Source organism: Odocoileus virginianus, chromosome 2 (genome assembly GCF_023699985.2).
Source record: "Odocoileus virginianus isolate 20LAN1187 ecotype Illinois chromosome 2, Ovbor_1.2, whole genome shotgun sequence".
Taxonomy (NCBI): Eukaryota; Metazoa; Chordata; class Mammalia; order Artiodactyla; family Cervidae; genus Odocoileus; species Odocoileus virginianus.
In genome coordinates, this window is record NC_069675.1 from 2,508,697 (window position 1) to 2,514,817 (window position 6,121).

General features: G+C 46.5%; 1 pseudogene; it reads right to left on the bottom strand.

Annotated features, from left to right (window-relative positions):
- Positions 1-1,197: 1,197 nt before the first annotated feature.
- On the bottom strand, positions 1,198-1,771 carry LOC110135405 (protein BEX3-like; annotated as a pseudogene).
- Positions 1,772-6,121: the final 4,350 nt, after the last annotated feature.

A 6,121-nucleotide genomic window follows, 5' to 3' on the forward strand; every position in this document is an offset into this window, starting at 1 on the left:
AAATCTCTGTTCCTCACCTGCCCCCACCTAGAACCCATGCTTCTGCAACCCATGCTTCTGCGACCCTCGTTCTGGGCACCCAGGCGACTCCCCTTTGCCCCCAAATGCTTGTCACATTCTGCAGCAGGGCCCTTTGCAAGGCCCCAGGAACATCAGTGAAGGAAGTAGCTGCCCTCCTGCCAGGGCCAACTCGTTGAAGACAGTGACTTGATTTCTTCTCCAACAATGAAGCGCCCCCCCACCACCCCACCCGTGCCACGGAGAGGAGCAAGAGGCACCCCTGCCCTCCTACCACTAGTCAACAAGTTCTACTCTGTAAAGAAGACCCTGATGCTGGGAAAGATTGAGGGCAGGAGGAGAAGGGTTAGCTACAGAGGATGAAATGGTTGGACGGCATCACCAATTCAATGGACATGAGTTTGCACAAACTTGGGGACATAGTGAAGGATAAGGAAGCCTGACACGCTGCTGTCCATGGGATTGCAAAGAGTCAGACACGAACAAGACTGAACAAGAACAATTCTGTGGAATGGTGATGAAGAGCTAAATGGTTAGTTAGATAGAGCCTGTTTGCTTTTTTTAAAAATTTTTTTATTAACTTTACATTCGCAGAAGAATTGATGCTTTTGAACTATGGTGTTCTAGAAGACTCTTGAGAGTCCCTTGGACTGCAAAGAGATCCAACCAGTCCATCCTAAAGGAGATCAATCCTGGGTGTTCATTGGAAGGACTGATGTTAAAACTGAAACTCCAATACTTTGGCCACCTGATGTGAAGAGCAGACTCATTTGAAAAGACCCTGATGCTGGGGAAAATTGAGGGCGGAAGGAGAAGGGGACAACAGAGGATGAAATGGTTGGATGGCATCACTAACTCAATGGACATGAGTTTGGGTAAACTCCAGGAGTTGCTGATGAACAGGGAGGCCTGGCATGCTGCGGTTCATGGGGTCACAAAGAGTCGGACACGACTGAGCGACTGAACTGAACTTTACATTTTTCCATGCAAATGGGTGAAACTTTACTGTTGACGGAAACTTAGGTTGCGTGCCAAGGCGATCTCCAATTAGAAGCTGGCATCACAGAACTCACCTGACACATGGAAATTACATACAGGTCACAGAAAACAGATCAGTAAAGGCATTATCAGTAAAATGCAAGGAAAAAGAGAACAACAGTCGGAATCGCAATAATAATCTCATGGAAATGACAGGAGCCAGGGCGTGAGGCAAAATTCATCATGATGGTCTTGGTGATTAGAGAACGCCCCAATAAGGATATGCAGACAATTCCTGAATTGCAGCTCCCAAAGTTTTCTCCTGATTTCTCTCATCTCTTCCATGAACACTTCCATATCATCTCCATCTCCATCCATCCCATTGTGACCTGCCTATTGGATATGGCCCATCAGGCTTCCCAGGTGGCACTAGTGGTAAAGAACCCTCCTGCCAATTCAGGAGACATAGGAACATGGGTTTGATCCTTGGGTCAGGAAGATCCCCTGGAGGAGAGCATGGCAACCCACTCCAGTGTTCTTGCCTGGAGAATCCCATGGACAGAGGAGCCTGGCAGGCTATGGTCCGTAGGGTCGCAAAGAGTCACACGCGACTTAGTATGCTCGCACACTGGGAAATAGGGGCAAGTCTGCAAGCCTGTTCCCATCTATGATTTGTTTCTGGCTGGTGGCCTTCACCCCCTCCCAAAGGGTGGCCTTCTTCTCCATTCTGCACTGGCTGCTCCATGTCTTCGTTTCCCTGGTGGATATTTGCCATGATGAGATTTTTTTTCCCCCCTTGGTTATTTTTCTGGACCTATCCTCACTGTCTCCTGCTCCTTCCAATTCTCGCCTCAAGTGTGCTGCTATCACATTTAGTTTCGTAGACCTGCTCAGCTTGCCCCGGCCTGATGCCAACCCACTGTGTGCAGGGCAGCAGGGAGCTTGTACCCAGACAGGAATTGCCTGTTTCCTTTTGAAAAATGAATTAAAGGAGGCTTAAGGAATTCATCCTCAATGGCCATCTGCTGGGCCAAAATTGGACCTATGGAGATATTTTGACTCACTATTGGTGCCTTATTTAAAAATTGGGATAGTTCACACCATGTGGATTTCTGGGAACTAGGGAAGAGTCAGAATGCCAGCCACATGAGACACACATCCCTACGTGGTTGCTTGCCCAGTGCTAACCAGCAGCTGCACCCTTAGAGGGTGCACATGCTTCTCTCACATAACTTGTTTTCTTTCTCTTGAATCCCTCACTCCTTGGTGTTAGCTGCCTTGCCCCCATAGGCAAGGAATTTGCAGCCCTGACTGTGTTCTGATCTATCTAACTGGGCCTTCCAAGGGACAGTCAAGTCCTGTGACAGCTCTGCTCCTCAGCAGCTGTGTGACTTGTAGCTACCTTGTCTCTTTAGGTGAGTGTCATTTTGTCATCCTTAAAGTTCAGGCAAGGGCCTTCCCTGGTGGTCCAATGGCTAAGACTCTGCCCTCCTGATGTAGTGGGGCCTGGTTCAATCCCTGGACAGGGAACTAGATCACTAAGAGTTCAAATGCCACAACTAAAAAAAAGATCCCACATGCTGCAACTAAGACAACCATTTGGTAAGTTGCATATTGGATCATGGAGTGGCTCCTGAACGAACTTTTTGGCCAATCCAATAGATGTGTGGTTGTCGATGGGGTGGGAATAGAGTGAGGGAGATGAGTGTAGGAGAGGATGGATGGTGGGTAACTGCTAATGGAAACACATTTTCTTGTTGTTGTGATGAAAATATTCTAAAATGCAACTGCGGTGATTAATGCACTTTGGGGGGGGTGGGCAACACCATGTGCCATGTGGAATCTTAGTTCCCTGACCAGGGATTGAAAGTTTTTTTGAAAAAATTTTAAATAAAATTTAAATTTATTTGAAAAAAAATTTTTTAATAAGGATTTTTTGAAAAAATTTAAAAACAGTATTACTTCCAGGAAGCTGAAGGACCTGGAAGCACTCTGAAAAGCACAGACCTTTGAGGGGACATTAGTTAGCAAGTTGGGCTCAGCTCTAGCCTCATTTCAGTTTGTGTGGGCCCCATTGTGTGGCCTCTCTCCAAAGATGACCTTCAGGACTCACTACTCCTTAAGCCTGAAACCGGACATAGGTTTACTCAGGCTCCTAGGCCCTGTATTTCTGCACCTTAAGACCTGTCACCTCATTTAGTTACCTCTGAAATATGTATATGTGCACTAAACTCCATGAGCATTTATGGGTACACAGAGAAAAAGGAGACACAATTAGAAACCTTGAGAAGTTACAGTCTTAGAGGAAAAATAAAACATGAGGAACTGCAAATAAAAAGCAGAATGCAGTCAGTGCCACAAGGGGGCACTCGACAATCAGAGCTCACTTCTGATTTAGGAGTCAGAGTGAGGCTTTGTAGTTGTGACGTAAAAATGCCCACCTTTCAGTAGAGGCAGGGAGTGGGAAAAATTTCAGGGAGACACAGAGAAAGCAGCAGCACAAAGGCGGAAAGACGGAGGCAAGTCCCAGGAAGTGTTAAGAGCCCGATTCAGCTGCGTGGGCGCCTGTTCAGTTGTGTCCGATTCTTTGTGACCCTGTGGACTGTAGCTCACCAGGCTTTGTCCTTGGGATTTCCCAGGCAAGAATCCTGGAGTGGGTTGCCATTTCCTCCTCCAGGGGATTTTCCTGACCCAGGGATCGAACTGGCGTCTCCTGTGTCTCCAGCATTGCAGGCAGATTCTTCACCTGCTAAGCCGTTGAGGAATTCAGCTGAGTGCAGGGCAAATGTAAGGAATGGAACAATGTGACATAATTTGGGTGGGCTTCCCTGGTAGCTCAGCTAGTAAAGAATCCCCTGCAATGCAGGAGACCCCAGTTCGATTCCTGGGCCGGGAAGATCCCCTGGAGAAGGGATAGGCTACCCACTCCAGTATTCTTTGCAGGAGAATCCCCGTGGACAGAGGAGCCTGGCAGGCTACATAGTCCATGGGGTTGGACATGACTGAGCGACTTATGTTGTTGTTACAACTTAGAATCTGCTGAAAAGATAATGCTGTTGTAAAGAGATTTTGCTTTTTCCTAGGAGACAATGGGGCTTCCCAGGTGGCAATAGTGGTAAAGAATCCACTTGCCAATGCAGGAGACATAAGAGACATAGACTCAATCCCTGGGTTGGGAAGATCCACTGGAGAAGGAAATGGCAACCCTCTCCGGCATGCTTGGCGCTTCCCAGGTGGTTCAGTGGCATAGCACCCCCCTGCCAATGCAAGAGATGCAGGTTTGATCCCTGGGTCAGGACGCTCCCCTGGAGTAGGAAATGGCATTCCATTCCAGTATTCTTACCCAGAAACTTCCACGAGCAGAGGACCCTGCCGGGCTACAGTCCAGAGTCACAGATCAGACACAACTGAGCCATAAGCGCACACGGCAGACAATAGGAAGCCAGAGCCGGTTTCTGGTTTGGGAGGAACTTTATAGCAGGTGTTTGATTAGAAGGACCAACATTTAGATTAAGCAAAAATGAAACCATACTATTGATCATGCGTTTGGGAAGCATTTGCAAAGTACCACTTTAGCATACATTATCTCATTTAATTCCCACAAAGTCCTATGAAATATACTGATTTTTCCCCATTATGCCAAGGAAGAAACTGAGGCCCAGAGAAGATAACTGACTGGCCTGGCCTCCCTCGCCTCAAAGCCGGGCCATCTCATTCCATGCTCTGTAGAGGGGTTTCCTCACAGAGCTAGTTATGGGGAAGGTGATATGTAGATGGATAGTGGAAGGGTCGGGGTGGGGGGACCAGAGACAGGGAGTACGGCTGGGAGGCTATTGCAGGAGGTGGACCAGGAGACTAGGGGTGTCTGATGGAGTGACCATGGGCAGAGATTATGGAATGCTAGAAATGAGATTGAAACACCAGGGAACTAGGTGATTGGTGCGTCCAGGGAACCCTGAACTCTTGGGGCTGGTAAAGAGGAATTCTGGGTTACCTGAAAGCCCTTTGGTAACTTGCATGTTGGATGGTGAAATGGGTCCTGACCTGGAATTGAACATACACCTAATAGGGTTAGAGTGAGGTTAAATCAAGTGACTCCAGAAAACACAATGTCCTACAAGGACTTTTATTGATTCCCAAGGATGTTTATTATGTATTGATTCCCTTCTACAAGGAGAAGAGACTCAATAAATGATACCTCCCTCTCTGCCTAGAACACCCATTCATGCATTAATGCACACTTTGAACTACTTTATTCATTCACCCTCATCTTCATTTAGCAAAACTTATTGTCTCCTATGTGCCAGTCACTGTACTAGGTTCCAGGGCTGTACCAGTAAATCAGACAGATTTTATATATATAAAAAATATATAAATATATTTATATATAATGTATATACATTATATATAACATTTATATATAATGTATATGTAAATATATATTATATATGGGTATATGATTTAGATATGTAGAGGCAAAATTGATTTTCTAACCCTTTCATCTGGTGTATGTTTCTAAGAAAGATTTGTTCTCTTCCGAGTGTTCACCTTAAGAGGCAATGCCCTTGTTTTAACCAAGAGGCAAATTGTAGTGATTAAAAGCATGGAGTCTTGGGCTTCCCTGGTGGCCCAGAGGTTAAGAATCCACCTTGCAATGCAGGGGACGCAGGTTCAATACCTGGTCCAGGAAGATCGCACATCCTCGTGGGAAGGCAACTCAGCGCATGTATCACAATTACTGAGCCTACGGGCTGCAACTACTGAAGACCCAGGTGCCCAGAGCCTGTGTTCAACACAAGAGAAGCCCCCTGCTCACTGCAACTAGAGAAAGCCCACACACAGCAGCAGAGACCAGCGCAGCCAAAAATAAATTAAAGCATGGAGTCTTGTGTCAGACTGCCTGGGTTCAAATCCAAACTTCACCCCTTACTAGCTGGGTAAGTTCTTAGTGACTCTGGGCCTCAGGTGCATTGTCTGTGTAACAGGGTAGTTTTACATCCTCCATAGTCCTGCTGGGCGCCTAGAAATATGCAGGACGTAATGTTTCTCAAAATCATCTATGAAACGCTGTATTTGGAGGCAGTCTGTAACACAAACACAGGAAGACTGTCTCATTCTTTGTCAT